Consider the following 271-nt stretch of genomic DNA (forward strand, 5'->3'; position numbering starts at 1 on the left):
AAGTAGTTGTTTCGCTCAGATTTTGCACGAGGTAGGGGCATTAATCCTACGACTAACCTTCATTCATTCCCAGCTTGTTTTAAGACGAAAAGGCTTCTTTAATCCTACGAATAAATCTTGAATCTTATCATTTTTCCCCGAGCTGACCTCTTTGATGGTGTAAACTCGCATAATAGTTACAGAGTATAATATACAAAACAAAAGAAAAAAATCATAAAGGTATAGCTGGCCTAAAAATATGTTTACTAAAAAGATTCATAATCATATGAGT

The sequence above is a fragment of the Macrobrachium nipponense genome, chromosome 16, assembly GCF_015104395.2.
Source record: "Macrobrachium nipponense isolate FS-2020 chromosome 16, ASM1510439v2, whole genome shotgun sequence".
Taxonomy (NCBI): Eukaryota; Metazoa; Arthropoda; class Malacostraca; order Decapoda; family Palaemonidae; genus Macrobrachium; species Macrobrachium nipponense.